Source organism: Choloepus didactylus, chromosome 6 (assembly GCF_015220235.1).
Source record: "Choloepus didactylus isolate mChoDid1 chromosome 6, mChoDid1.pri, whole genome shotgun sequence".
NCBI classification, from domain to species: domain Eukaryota; kingdom Metazoa; phylum Chordata; class Mammalia; order Pilosa; family Megalonychidae; genus Choloepus; species Choloepus didactylus.
In genome coordinates this window covers 69,001,317-69,016,597 of record NC_051312.1, presented here as the reverse complement: position 1 = coordinate 69,016,597, position 15,281 = coordinate 69,001,317, and the positions used below count along the sequence as shown (strand labels likewise).

Here is a 15,281-nt window from a genome sequence, read left to right as displayed (position 1 = left end):
TGTTACAACCATGGGTAAGTTATATAACTTCCCTACCTCTCATTTCCTCATCACTGTAAACTAGGGTTATAATCGCTAGCTCACACAGGTGCTGTGAGGATTAAATGAGATGACAAATGCAAGATGTGCTGTGATGAGGAGGGATGCAGTTCATGGTAGCTACTGCTCCTGCCCTTAGACCCTGGGGCTGAACAGCCCATGGGTCATAGGTCCTATGTCTTGACCAACAGGTGGCCGAGGAGTGTGAAAATGTGTGGAACAGTCAGAGTGGAGACATGACAAAGAAAGCCCTAGGCAGGACAGTGAGCTGAATGAGACTCTCTAGGTGCTCAGACCTGGGGGCATCACCAGTAACACATGCATGTTGGCAACTAACAGATAGAATGCAAATGGTGTGTCTAGAGAAAGGAGCTCTGAAGGTCCTGGGCAGGAAAATTTTGGTTTCACAGTCTTCCTAGAAGAAAAGGTTTTTAGGATGAGCTTCAAAAGATGTGCATGTAGATGGGAGAAATTGGAGAAAACACTGGTCAAGAAGTTACAGCATGTCACAAAGAGTTCTGAATCCCAGGCCAAGGGATTTATCTTTAATTGAGTAAGGAATGGGGAGATATTGAATTGCCAGGTGACTAAGACTGGAACTAGAGTCTCAAAGGTGCCCAGATAAAATGGACCAATAAACAGTGGTTTAAAAACCCTCCTCACTGGCTGGCTGGCACTGCCACCAGCTGCTATATGGCACTTTTAGAAGATATTTGGAGAGAGATATGCCTCATAAAATTTGCTTTTGTGGCATAACAAAGCTCTTCGCTGTTTACAAGTTTATTTCTGAGTTGCAAAAATTATCTCCCCCTACCCATGTTTTAGTACTTCTTGCATCCCCCATTCAGTCTTGGCTGCCACAATCAGAAAATGCGAGCATCTTTTCTCTTGCATCTGTAGTGGGAACCTTAGAAGCAGACATTAGCTGCTCCAGGTCTGTCAAATAGACGAATTCTTGGAAAGTTTTAATGACAAATTGTCTTTCTAACACACTTCCAAAAACCACTCCAACGTGTCTGGGGTCATTATTTTGAACCTCATTGTATCAGCTCATTATGCATACAAATTAGAGATAAAAATGAGTTAGTACTTGACTGTGGTGGTGGATACAGGTGGATTCAGGTGATAAAATTGTATAGAACTAAATACACACACATACAGGAATGAGTACAAGTAAAACTGGGCACTCTCAGTAGGCTTGGTGGATGGTATCAATCCAAGGTCATATCAGGATTGTATCCTGATTGTGCTATTGTATTATGGTCTTGCAAAATATTACAATGGAGTAGGCTGGACAAAGTGAACAGGAGATCACTATTATTTTTTAACAACTGCATGTAACTTTCAATTACCTCAATAAAAATTTCAATTGAAAATGCATTTCTAAAGTTACGTTTTGTATAAAATAGCTGTAGTGAGTCATATCTTGCATCTCTCAGTTGTTCACATTTAGGGATTTTTCTGGACATGTAAACAGGCTCCAATATTTATGCGGAGACCCCAACTGGAAGGAGAGGCAACTGCCTAGAAGGAACAAGGTCAACTGCGCAGGAATTGCTTTGCTACTTCTATCTAAGTGAAATCACAGATCACAAGGACACCCCAAACTTGAGACAGTTCTGCCCACAGTGGGTCAACTTCACCCAACTGTTTCCCGATTCAGGAATGGGTCTACTAAATTGCTTTTGCATTACTATCTCCAAAAGTAGGGTGAAAATATTCTTTTGTTATGGAAATGAAGTTTATCCACAAAGAAAAGGGTGAAGTGGCAGGATGCAGCATTTTAAAGTTTAGGGAGTTTTTACATCACTCATTACTTTCGAAATGTACAACCTTCAGTGATGAGTTATTTCCTTGAGTGACCTGGAGAAGACCGTGGCAGCCGGGCAGGATTATTACCAACTCTTAATTATCGTTTCTCTGCTATACTGAAGGTTTCCCTTCTCCACAGTATGGCAAATTTCAATCTGGGCAAGATCCGTGAACTTTTATTGCTAAAGCGAAAGAAAACAGTGGAAGAAATGGTAGGCAGGGAGTCCGGCCCGGGAAGGCGTCCACCGCGCTCGAAAACAACCTGAATTTGCAAAAAAAGAAACTTCTTTTCCGTACACTAGCAGATTACCGCAAGTTCGGAGGACGCTCCGTGGGGCCCCCGGAATGTCCGCGTCCGGTTGAGGGAAACTGAGGCACGGCAGACTTGGCGCAAAGCGGCTCCAGCCTCGGCGCTGGCTGCAACAGAACTGACCCAGGCTTCCAGAGTGCTCCGCGCGAGCGCAGGAACCTCCAATCCACCCTCCTCCCGTCCGCCCCGCCCCAGCTCGGGACAAAGCCCGGCGCCCGCGCTGGGAGGAGGTGGGGAGGGCGGCTCCCGCGCGCGCCCTGCTCCCCCGTGGGCGCGAGACCCCGCCCCGCCGCCCCTCCCGGGGGAGCCCGCGCCCCAACGGCGAAGCTACGAAGCCGGTCCCGCCCCGAACCCCCATGACGTCACCGGCGGCGGCAAGTCCCGCCCCCGGCCCCGGGCGGCAAGCCGCATGACGTCACCGAGGCCCCACCCCTCCGGAGCGAGTTCGGTCCTGGCGTTCATTTCATTCCTGTCCTCATTCCGAACATTCTTAGCATCGCTCGCGCCGCGCCGGGCCGCCCGAGCCGAGCCGAGCCTCTGCAGCCGCCGCCGCGGCCCCGCCGCCCGCTGCGGGCGCCCACCAAGCACTTTGCAGACTCGCTTCCACCCTGCGGGCCAATCCGCGCGGCGGGGCCCGGGCCCGGGGCGGCCGCCTCCGGAGACAGGCCATGCAGTGAAACCCCTCCAGCCCCCCCAGTGCCCGAAGCCGCGGGCAGTAGCCCAGTGCGCACAGCCGGCCCGGGAGGAAGCTTTGCTAGGCAGGGGTGGGGTGGCTCGGCCCGGAGGTAGGGAGCCGGGCACCGAGCAGGGGGCGGGAAAGCGGCGCAGAAGTTTGTCTCGGACTCGCCGGGCGCTGCGGCGGCTTCCTTTGCCGAGGTAAGTTGGTGCGCGGGGCTGATGCTGGGGTGCGGGGGGCGCACGGGGTGGCGGGAGGCTGGGGGGTCAGCAGCGCGTCCCGCTCGGGCCGGCTCTTTCTCTCCAGACTCTGCTTTGTGTAAGGCGGACCGGCGGGCGGCCACGCGGAGGGGGCCATAGCCAAGGCCCCTGTACCCCGCCTCCCCGCTCTCCCTTCAAGGTGAGCTGCCCTCCGCAGCCTCGCAAGTTGCCGGATCGCGAAGTTGGGCCGCGCGTTGCGGAGTCCGCGCGGCAACAGGCGGCCCCGCGCCTGCCCCTGCCGGCGGCCCTGGAGGCGCCGGGCCAGCCGCGCACACTGCGCGCTCCGTCTCACGCCCGCCTGCACACGCACACACGCAGACACCCTTGGGCATTTTTCACATTTTTTTCTTGGAGAAGCCAGAAGTTAGGCGCGAGCGCGGGCGGGGAGAGCTGCAGCCACCGCCTGGGAGCCAGAAGCCGGCCCGACCCCCCTCTCCGCCCTCCCCCCCCCGCCCAGCTTCTCCCGCTCCCTCCCCCCCTTCCGCACTGTCCGGGCCCCCGAGGCTGGTCGGGGGTCTGCGTCGACTGATGCTGCTGGCGACGGTTTTTACTCCTTCCCAAAGATGAAAGAGGGCACGGTCGTCTTTACCGCTTCTCTAGGACTGTTGCTGCCGCTGCCGCTTCATTACACATTCAAGTGGAAAATTTTCAGGAGTCAGCAGAAACATTGTGTCCAAAAAAGACTGAGTCGCAGTTACCACCAAACCCAGGAGGAGACTTTCCCTGGAAAACTTCCCTTCGGTAGGAAATACTGGGGGATTTGTTTGTTATTGGGAGAGAGATGATCCCCAGGAGAGAAGAAAATCAGGGTGCCCTTCTAGTCTTTGTTCATAGCTGCAACACTTGTTTTCCAAAGTCCAGAGGCCCGCTTTAAAGAAAGTTCAACTTCTAAGGTTTTCCTTTTTTTATGTTTGTGATTTTCTAAATCAAAGCAACATTTTTTTAAAGGAGTGGAAAACAATGGAGGGCCCCTACCTCCCTTCTCCTTCTCCCACGAAAATAAATAAAATCCAGATCATAATTTTCTTTCCTTTTAATTGTCGTTCTTTTTAAAGGTTTATTTAAAGTTGAGTGGTGTCACTGTATAAAAATATTTATGAAACAATGAAATACTAGCCACCAGCATTTCTCTGGAGGCTTGTTAATTTCTGAGAAGCAAGTGGCTGCCTGTGATTTGCAGAAATGAAAATTGACCCCAGTAAGCACTGGAAACTTAGAGACAGATGATGTTCCAGGAGCAGGGAATGTAAAAAGGCGTGTTTTAAAAACAGTGCCTTGGAGGGAGCCCAGGTCCTGGGATGGAAAAAGTCTATAAAACGTATCAGATTTCAAAATAGTAAAAAACGAATATTAAAATTGTTACAGATATTGCAAAGGAGCAGAACACTGTCTGTCCAGAACAACCATGTCGTCGTCCCCCTCACCCACCCCCCATTGTTTTTTGAAGTTAGGCTCCTGGACTGAACGCTTGAGGTGTGCTGGGTGCCTGCAGGTGGCTACCTGAATAGACAGATCCTTCCTTTCAGGAAGATGGGATCTCCCTGCATTGTCAGAGCCCAGCATTGCTGATTGGTTACACTGGGCGAATGCACAAATAGGGGCTTCTCTGCCTGGATACTTTGGGGAACAGACCTCAGGGTGTGCTTCATCCTTTCACAGTAGGGTTTGTTCCCTTCTGCAAATAGTAGGATCTTTGGGCCCAGTTAAATCTAAATGCTCATAAGGACCAGACTTAGATCCAACTTTGCTAAGAATCTTTCCTCTTTAGAAGGAAATACAAGAACTAATTACTAAGTGACTCAGGAAAGAAAATGGATTAGTTGAGCCTTTGTCAACAGTGAGGTTTTGAATTGTTAATTATTTTTGGGGGGGGAGTGGGGAGGCTTATTTTTCTAATCTCACTACTTCCATAAATGGTCACAGATATTTTTGTTTAGTATTTCTTTGTATGTGCAACTCTGTTGAACTCTCAGGTTTCAGGTTTTAAACAGACTTGACTATTCTTTTATTTGTTGTGGGTATTAAAAAAATGAACTGACAAGCTGTATCTGTTACTGGTTCTTGCTGATGGTATCAAAGTGCCAAGGTAGACTGTTTTATTTTTACTTTAATGATAAGTATTATTTGATATGCAGTTTTAGGGTAATATTAGAATTCCCCGCTCTCTTTTTTTAACGAGTTTAGGACAAAACCATTGTAACACTTCGCCTTGGCAATAAAAGTAAAAAAGAAAATTATAGGAAAGAATCTTTGTGTAAATTTCTACTCCATGTGATCCTTTATAAAGTAACAAATAGAACTCCTTCCAGGGAACATGCCTGAGAGAGATTATTAGAGGTTTTATTTATTTATTTTTTTATTTTCTGAAAACAAAAACCAGGACTCACCATTACATATGCTTAATGAAATTTAATTTAAAGTGGGGGAACATTCTGGCATTGCTGGAACCAAACTGAGAGTTGCTTCCTTGCGTTTTGGTACGTGTGCATAGGCCCTAGCGGCAAACTAATTACACATAAGGGTGGGTTTGGGGGGTGGGAGTGAGTTTAGGGGGAGTCAGGTGCTCCCCCCATCCTCTGTCTCCCTTACTTTATTCAAGAATTATGCATTCATGTGCTAACTTTGAGGACTGGCATCCCCTTTTGTTAGATAAAGGACAGTTAAGTCATAAGGAAGAAAACGTTCAAACTTTTTTTTGCTTGAGCTTCAGCGTGTTATAAGCAATTTTGAATTGTTGGCAAGTACGAGACAGTTTCTTAATGGGAAGATTTGGGAAGAATATACTTGTAGTCTGTCACCACATGTGTCTAGATCACATTTGTCATCACGTTTTTGGTAGAAATGTATGTAACATGAACAGTTGGAAAATGTAGGTTCCAAATGTTAGGGCTTTGAAGAAATGACCTGTGCCATTAACAGAATTTGAAGGGTGCCTGCTTCAGAAATGGATTGATCTCTCATACATGGTGGTTGTACAAGAGACTGTACATCTGTGGGATTAATTTTCTCTCTAATCTCATGTGTTATTATGTGTTAATTGTGGCATAATTATACTGCCTGCAAATGAAAATTGTTGTGTATTATCACTCAAAAGGTTGATGCAAATAACTGCAATGTGTGATCCAGTGTACTTAAAATGACTGTATTCACATACAGATAGAGGTAGATGAGATGACACTTTTAAGTTTATATTTTAGGCGCTGTGTCTTGTTCCCAATAAAGAGATTGCAAAAGGAAAAAAAAAATTGCTGAATGAAAACTGTGTTTAGCGATTGGATCTGTTTAGTGATAAAACTTTTGGGGTCTGTTTTCTCCAGCTACTGGAGAATATAGGCCAAAGCTTTCTCTGTAGAACTGCAGGAAAATCGGAGCCAACCTTTGTTTTGATAAATACGAGCATTACAGCTTCCCTTTTGGAGTTTAGTGGGTGGAGTGGTAGAGTGCTAATGTCCTACTTCTGAAGTCGGTGAGAAAAATACATTGTAAGTTTATTTTTCTTTGACAAACTCAGACTCTGCCACTGGACTGGTTGGAGATTGACTGATGGCTGGAATAATTTTTTATTGCTGCATGGTGCTTTTCCTTATTTTATCTGTAAAAGCCACAGATTACCCTGTGGTATTTAAATTAGATACTGAGTCATGTTTGAACAATATCACTGATATATTTTCTTTTATATTCATAAAGGAGATAAAATCAAGTAATTCAAGTACATCCCAGGCACTTAATGTTTCAGGCTTGGGTTTTTTGCTATATACCCAATTTAGATCTGATTGAATTATAATTACTGTATAGTTGTGATGTTAGGAAACTTCTGGTCCTTCTTTTCTGGGATAGTTTATGGAATGCTAGAATATTTGAATCTCAGTATCTGGGGTGCTTTTGTGTGGGTTTTGTTTTATTTTGTTTCAAAGTTGTGAACTATTGAGATTCCTCGATCTGTAAGATTCCTATTATAAGCTTCCTCAGTGCTATCTCTTACTTGAATTAAAGGTTGAAATATGATCATTTCTTCAGATGCTTTCAGCTTCCGATAGTGGTGCAGAATAAGAGAATTTGAAGTAAGTACTTTTATTTTAGTCAAAGTAAATGGGATACCCTGAAGGGTGATTCAGGACGGTGTTTCTTTCCGGGTGGGGCTCACTCCCAGCTCTCAAGTTCTCCTTTTGTCTACTGGCTTTTTGCATGTTTGGGAGGATTTTCGAAAGATGTTTTCTATAGTCTGGGAGCGCTGGTTTCTCTTTAGTTTGGATAAGGGTGGGGTGTCCTCCCAGGAGGCTCCTTTTTCTAGTTTTAGGCCAAGGGAAGGCCCGTGGTCCCCCCCCACCCCACTTTGTTTAAAATCAGTATTTACTGTATATCAGTATTTACTAAAGCAATGACTTCTGCCCCAATTTTATGATTCATATTCATTTTGAAGACTTTATCTTAGGATTCCATTAGCAGTTTTGTTTGAGGGACAGGACCCAGCATTGGAAAATGGGTTTAAAAGAAAAAGCCATCTTTATTGATAAACAGCTTAAGCATCTGTGGTTTCTAGTGGGAAATTCTGGTTGCTTTCAGGCAGCTGACAGGTTTAGAAGTATGTGAAAGTGACTGAAACACTAGTGACTGGGAATATACAACAAGGACGAATGCTGTTGTTTTTACTGAAATATAAACTGAAAAACTGCTGCTAATGGTGGGAAATGTTAATTATGTGAGAACATATTGAACTTATATTCTCTGGCATGAACTTTTTTTAAAAAGTGCATCAACTGTGCTGCTTTTTTTATAGGCACAGCTTTCTAATTATCATAATTCGGTTCAGCTCTGCTCTTGGATGGAGTTCAAGTGCAATCTCAGTTTAACTTGAAAGGAGATTTTTTTTTTTTTTTTTGAACAGAGAATGTTGAAGAAAATTCAAAAAGTTCATCCAAGAATTTGTCTGCTTAGGTGTGGGTAAATTGGAGGGAATGAAATGAGGGCCTTTATGTAAGAGTTAAGCAGATCTGAATATTAAGAAAAGAATGTTTGCCCTTTTTGCTTTGCACTGTATCCAAACCTGAATCTTCTTGTTCATTTTTTTTTTAATAACTAGATGCTGTGTGCTGCTGAATTTTCTTTGAACATGGGTGTCTTTTCTCTAATAGTCAACTAAATAATTGAATGTTTTATTTCCAGCAACCATATAATCTTTGCAAAGATAGAGAAGTATTTAGAAAGAATAGAAAGTAGAAAGAAAGGGAAAATTCTTATGAATTTATTTGACAAAAATCATCATTAATCTTTTATTCTAATTACGGCATTAGCAGATGATCTTTTTGTTCCTCTTTACACCTTGACTTAATGACATTTTGTGAAGGGAGTCATTTTGGGCAGCGTTCATTCTAGCGTCCAGTATTACTTAATTTTTTTGTGACATTAATATCTTTTTAAACAAAAAAAGTTGGTGAAGCCAGAATGCCACATCCTCTGTGGAGTCAGTTATTAATTGGAAGAAAGAACAACTTCAGATGGATCTTTCGATTTCAGCCCAGTCTCACTCCTGCTGAAATGCAAAGAAAGCCCGCGGAAACCAAATGACTTCATTTGCTCTGGCACTTAAGAACCGAATTTGCTTCCATGGTGGTGAAATAAGAGGAGCCAAGTGTTTTAAATAGCCACTCCCCAAGGCCCGCCTGCCTGAGTGTTTTGAGAAAAGCACATTGTCTGGTTGCAGCTCTAGTGGGAGCCTGCCTGGCTCGCCCTCCCCCACCAGGCAACTCCTTTTCTGGAGTTGACATCTGGTTTCCTCCGTTCACCTGATACGTGTTCACGCATCGCGCACTGCATGCGCATGTATGTATTTTGCAGATAACGTGTAGTTTTGACATTGAATGTGTGTGTGTTTCAAGTCCCTACTGGGCTTGAGGGAGGCACAAAGCTAATAGCACAGAATAAAATGTAAACACGGTAGCTGCCCCACATGCCGCCGCTGCTGGGTTTCTGTCCGATGGTGCTTTCTGGGTAGGCGGTGCCTATTGTGGCAGCAACAGGCGGCAGAAGTTGGGGCACCATATGGCGGATGTGGGCCTCAGATAAGCTGTCTGGTAATTTAGCTTATCAATAGCATTTTGATATGCTTCATTTTCAGATCACCCATCCCTGTGGCTGGGGTGGGTTTTGGGGGCTGACAGATTCTGAAACTATTGTGAGCTGATGATTCCTTTGGTGGAATCTCTTTCAGCCCTTTCTCTCTGACTTCCTTTTCATCTCAAAGCGTTTGCTAGACAATAGTGGTCAGGACTAAAAAGAGCCCTATCAGCTGAGGGAGTGTTAGCACCATCATGAAATCTGGGAGACTTAGAAGTCCTTGTCAGGTATTTTCATTTACAGAAAAAGAGAAAACAAGCTACTTAATAGCATTTTGTATTGGCAGAGTCAACTCCTATAATTAAAATTTATGTTTTAAATACTGGAGAGGTAAGGCTGATATCTTATTTTGGTGAAAGGTTGCTAGTTTTATTATGCATTCAACCTCCCAATTTCCTTTTAACTTTAAATTTTACATTAATTGCAAAATGAGTATATAACTTTAAATCAAGGGAAGCGTTAACTTTGATTTGGAGGCAAGCAGCAGCTTCCTTTATGACTAGGAGCTAATAAAGAGTGAAATGCTTCTAGTGTACCACCATTCAGGTGTCCAGTGAAGCTGAAACAAAACTAAAATCTCTTCTACTGGTGAATTGACATGAAGAGGGAAGGGGGTGCAGAGCTCTTGCCTGAGCCAGAGCCAACTCGGGGTTTCTGCACATAGTAGGCGGCTCAGTGGAAATTTGATGATGTACATGACCGTGTGCCTGTCAGCCAGGTGAAACTCATCTGGCAAATATTTGGTTCCTGATACTGGCTGGGCACTGGGGAAATGGGGACGAATAAGCCTGTGCTTTTCCCAGCCCACCCTGCCCTGTGTGCTCTTGCTGATCTTTCCAGGCCCTTCACTTTTTCCCAGAATTTGACTTTTGGGTTTGTAATTTAGTGTATGGGGATCCTTTAAGATTGCTAATTTGGAGTATCTCTGACTCAAACCGAGGTCTCATTCCAGCCCCAGGGAGCCGTCAGCGGTCCCCACCTCAGCAGCCTCTGCGGAGCTTTCTTCAGCCTTGGCGTCACCCCTGGAGATGCAGGAGGTCTGCACAGCTGGCTGCATAGATTCTGTACTTCCGAAAGGGCCCTTAGTAGCATCTGCCTCTGTTGGAAACCATTACTTTAGATATTCTAATTTTTATCCCCAGATACAATCTAAATTTGGTCACTCCTAACTATGAGTGGGAGTTTTCTCCCCTGTGTTTCTGAGGTAATCCACCTGAAACTAAGGAATTCACCAAGATTTTCTTGGTTAGTTATTAAAAAAAATAAGGCTGCACAAAAATAAGGTCACACCCTTCTATGCAGGAGAAGCAATAAAATGAACAGAACTACTTTCTCTGTTGCCCCCCATTTGCGTTACTTGCCCTGTGGGAGTATAGCAGTTGTTTCCAGATGTTATAGAGGTGTGTGTCAGGCCTGCAGGCAAGCGCCGTGAAGTATTTGTTCTTGACTGGCTGCTTGCAGAGGTTGGTTGTGTTGTGCTTTTTGAGTAGTGGAGATGCTAATAAGGCTCTTCCGGGTGGTATCCCTTGGAGACTGGGGTGGGGGAGCGTGTGTATAGGGGGGGAGCGTGTGTTTATGGGGGGAGCGAGGGGATAGGAAGGCTAGTCCACTTCAGGGTATGATCCTGACAACATTTCAGAGACATGCCTGAGGATAAGCCAGAGTCGGCTTCCCTTTCTTCTCTCTTCCCTCCACCTCTGGTGCTTTGCAAATCCAGATGCTCACAGTTTTGCAGAGAATTGTTACTTGCCACCAGCCATTCAAACTTTTACACGTGCTGCTGTGTGCCAGTAAAAGGTGGTCAGTGAATGGTGAACAGTAAAACAACTCTGAGACTGAGAAATTTATAGTTTAGCAAGGGAAGTAGACGTGTAAGGAGGTAATCAAAATCCAGGGATAAAGGTGTGTATATTGTATTTCATGAATTTTAAGATGCACAGGTTTTTACATGTTTGAGCATTTTTTAAATTGGGATGTGTCCTACAGTCATGGTTGGCCAGGTAGTGATCATGATCTTTGTTTGTATGTGCTCATGAGGGCCTAGAGAATGAAAATCTAGAGAGGAAAAAAATCCTGGAATGAGTAGTGGAGCATTCTTAAAAATGTTCTTGATGTCACCAACATTCTTGATACCACAGAGGGTTATGGTGTGTGGACAAGCATAAGATACTGATGACTCTGGGAAACTGTTTTAGTAATATCTTACCCAATTTACTTTGCTTATATTTTCCTTTTTATGTATGCATAATATTGACCTATGACAGAAAGTTTTGTTGTGTGTAAAATAATATTTCTAAGTGATGAGGAAGCATTCTGGTTGTTTCTCAACAGTATTATATGTACATAAAGTCATGCTGCATGTGACAGTGGTATCTTAGAGTTGATAAAATTCAGCATGTTTACGTATGTATTAAAAAGGATCTAGAAGATCCTACATGAAATCTACAGTGATTGTTTTGAGGGAGTGGGATTAGGAAGAGGGGGAACTTTCAGATTTTACATATTTGTTTGTTTGAATTTTTAGGAGCATATATTTCCTTTTGTAATAGCAGAATAAAGGGGAAACACTCAATGGGACGTGGGCTCTTGATATATCCAGAGAGCTTTGTCCGGTGGTAGCAACTGAGGAAAACTTTGCAGAGGAAGTGATGTTGGAGTTGGGTGTTGAAGGAAGAGTTTCTGCCACGTGCACTTTTGGGTATAGAGTCAGGGCTAAGATGTTAAACAAACAAAAAACCCTGGCAACACTCTCCCGATAATGAACTCAGAGCCCTCAAATATCAGTAAAGAAGGTTTATAGCCAGTAATGGGCCAATATAGAACTGAAACTTGGCTTTGAGCAATTGAAAGAAGAAAAAGAGAACTGATTGAAATGGAGAGTGGGAACAGTTTCTGATTCTAGTGTGGAAAAAGGAGGCAGGATAATGTAGGTTTAAAAACACAGAGTAGTATTTGAACCTTAGTTGGAATCTTGGCTCAGCCACTTACTGGTTCTGTATCCTTGGACACATTACTTCCCCATCTGTGAGCCTCCGTGTCCTCATCTATAAATTTGGATAGTGTGCCTACTATATGCCAGACACATAGTGAGTACTCAATAGATAGCAGCTTAAAACATGGTTTTGCATGTTCTTCAAGGAATTCCTGCTTGCTCAGCCTCCGCAGTGACTCTTGGGGAACACCCAAGGCTGAGGCACAGTCGCTTAGAAGAGCCGGATCCCTGGGCTAAGACAAACGGATTGAAATCCAGGAGAGGCTGAGGCATCCCGTAAAGTCCTAGACCACACTTCGCCTATTCACAAACTGGGGGAAATCTATCAGTAAATGCATAATATTTGAGATCATTCCTAGCCAAATGGTAGTACAAATTAAATGCGAATGCTTCGGAAACTTCGTAGCATGGCGTCCCTTCATCAGTATGAAAGGAAACCTCTTCCTTAGGCTCCTGTTTAAAAGCTACCTCCCTAACTTTGGGGTTAGTGTCTCAAAATTTTTCTCTAAGATGGTTGTATGGAATTCATCTTTTCATAGAGAAACAAAGCTTAGGGTCCTGGGCCTGCACATAAAACCTTCAGGCATCCCCACTGGAGTTTTGAGGGCGTCAGGCTTCAGGTGGGAGAGAACACAGTACTCGCCCCTGTCTACCTTTGCCGCCCCCACTGTACCTCTTTTATATACCTGTGTAGAGCAGGCTGTTTAATTCTGTGCCCTCTCCGTTGCTTCATCTGGAAAATGGAGATGACTGGCTACTTTGAATGTTTGTAGTAAAGTTTAGATAAGAGAATGCATGTAGAGGCTAGTTCAGTAGGCTGGAGCTGCAGATGCAACTACTCTTACAACCCAGCCCACCCTGATCCCGACGCCAAGCTCCAGAATTACGCCCCTCTCAGAAGATTCCCTCTCCCACCCTTGCATAGGATTCAACTACTGATTCACACCCGGTGTGAAAGGTAGCCCCTCCCTTTTAGCCAGTCTATTTACATATTTTAAGAGAACGTTATTCACGTGAGTATCTAACTCCAGGTATTTCACTGGTAGGGGAGCTGAATCCACCAGAGGCCGGTGGGAAAGAGGCTCGTGTTTTTGCAGCTGGCCGCCCTAAGCTAGTCCTGCTGTCCTCAGAATCTGAGCTACACTTCAGGGCGTGTGTCAGTGCCCCAAGTGTGTTTAGATCCTGGCCACTCCTGGGGACTGGCCTGAGCTGCCGGGATTGTTGGTGTGAGTCTGGGCTGGGGACCACCTACATTTTATGGACCTCTTTTCCTGTTTTCTCTTAACCATCCTGTATAGAACTCTGTGTTAGTCAGTCTGGTTTCATTTTCTTCAGGAGACTAAAAATTGTTGAGAGGTGAGTAACCTGTTTGGGAGGGAGACTTTTAGAAGCAACAGACTGATAGTTGAAGAGGATAAAAAATTTTATTTAAAACACCAATTCACCACTTGATGAATAGATGGAAAACCACTGAATTGTATTCTTTAAAAGGGTAGATTTTATGGTATATGAATTATATCTCATAAAAATATAATACCAAATCTAGATCTCACACAGGGTTGTGTGCTGTCTTCAGCCGGGATGCCCTGCACTCAGCACGATGCCTGCACTCGATGCCTGCACTCGGAGAGTTTGCTTTTGGTGAGGGGTAGGTAAGACTGATATGTTGAGTGATGACCTAAGTCTGGAAGAAGAGTTTCCATTTTTATTGGCTTACTCTTTTTAGAGTAAGATATCCACTAGAAGTATGTAAAATGGAAGACTTTTTACTTTAGAAAGGGTAAGTTTCAGCAGTGTGGGATGACTCTCTCCCTAATGATAAATGCTTGCTCTGTTAACTGCCCCATGTCTTATGCTCTAAGCAATCCAAGAACTAAATCACAAAGGATAAAGTAGGAGCTCATAGAGAAGAGAGACTTGAAGGCACAATGGATCACAAGCCATTCATTGAATCCGATTTGTAAGTTGATCCAAGGTGGGAAATAAGAAATCCCTGATAAATAACCACAATGGTTACCGAGAACATTCGTGATGAATGACCACAAGGTTGGTCAATGACAATAAAGGAACAAATCAACAACAACAACAATAAAAGAAGTCCCCAGAATCAGGTTAATTTATACCTCAAGCTTCAGGCTTGGCTTTGTCCACTTCTATCTTAATTGTAATTTGGTCTTTCTTGATCCTGTGTCCTCCCACCAGATCCTGACTGTCTTCCTCTGAATAACAGTTTATGGCAGTTTATGTGCATTTGTATTTTCTAAAGTGCTGTCCTTTACTGTCATCTGTGGCTACGGAGGAGGGAGATGAGCTTTTAGAATTTACCTAATAGTTACCAAGGCCACACACCCCTGTTGACATGGTACAGTCCTGATTTATGCCTACAAGAAGCCTAAATCACCCTGTTTTACTCTCAGAAGTGTCCCAGTTTGGATGAAAAATTATATGGTCATTCTAATCAGAAACTGGCTGACTCTCCTTAATTAAACAGAATGGGGAGAAAATCCTGGGAAGGAGGAGTACCTGGATATCCTGGTGTTGAGTTCATAAGAGTGTTATTCTCAAAGGAGTATACTTGGTTGTTTCTGAGTTCAGAGCTACAATGTAGGGGGATTTTAGAAAATTTTTCCTGCAAATCTGCTAGTTTCAGTCAGGTTGTTTCAAACCCTCAGCTACTCTGTGGATCAATGCATAAACTACTTTAAAAAGTTTTTCATCATTCATAGTTGTGATTCAGCACTGGTTCATTTCCTTTCAGACTAACAAAGTTTAATTTAGAAAGAAGCTTTTCCTGGTGGAATTCTGGAAGGTTTGTAGTATGTGAAATTTGGGATTTTCAGGATATATTTTAGAACCTTTGTTCTTTTGGAGACTTAGTAATGATGTCCTGTGATGTACCAAAATAAATAAGACAGGGAAAAGTGGGTGGAATTTTAGAAATTTTAGTACTTTGCCTAAAACCAGTTGTCTTTATAATAATTATGCTTAAGCCTGGTAGTTCTTCTACCACTACTCTTTATTTAGTGCCTTAGGTAATGACTGTTGGCAGGAGAAGAGGTGTTCTGTCCCATATGGAAT

General features: G+C 43.9%; 1 protein-coding gene across 1 annotated transcript in view; it reads left to right on the top strand.

Moving 5' to 3' along the window:
• Positions 1-2,592: 2,592 nt before the first annotated feature.
• Positions 2,593-15,281, top strand: part of TEAD1 (TEA domain transcription factor 1) — a 279,289-nt gene continuing 266,600 nt past the window's right edge. Inside the window, exon 1 of the mRNA XM_037839922.1 lies at positions 2,593-3,037. The gene's annotated coding sequence lies outside the window, so the exon portion shown is untranslated. The remainder of the gene's footprint in view (positions 3,038-15,281) is intronic.